Source organism: Penaeus monodon, chromosome 15 (assembly GCF_015228065.2).
Source record: "Penaeus monodon isolate SGIC_2016 chromosome 15, NSTDA_Pmon_1, whole genome shotgun sequence".
NCBI lineage: Eukaryota > Metazoa > Arthropoda > Malacostraca > Decapoda > Penaeidae > Penaeus > Penaeus monodon.
In genome coordinates this window covers 38,653,657-38,653,928 of record NC_051400.1, presented here as the reverse complement: position 1 = coordinate 38,653,928, position 272 = coordinate 38,653,657, and positions in this window count along the sequence as shown.

The window sequence follows — 272 nt, the reverse complement described above, 5'->3', positions numbered from 1 at the left end:
TTATAACTGCTATCTTTATTTTCCACTGCATTACTTTCTCATTCGGTCAGTCGCTGCCCGCTGGCGTTTTGGTTAAACGTAATTATAAAAATGTCTTTAAACTAGGCTAGGTAATAATTACCTCGGTCGAATTTCTTCGTCTGCACAAGCACACCATTAAAACAAAGATCACCATCAAAATCTGAGGGACGCACACACAGGAACACACACACGCGAGAAAGTGCATCCGAGTGCACACAAACGGTCACGCAATTACAATCCTAGACACATAA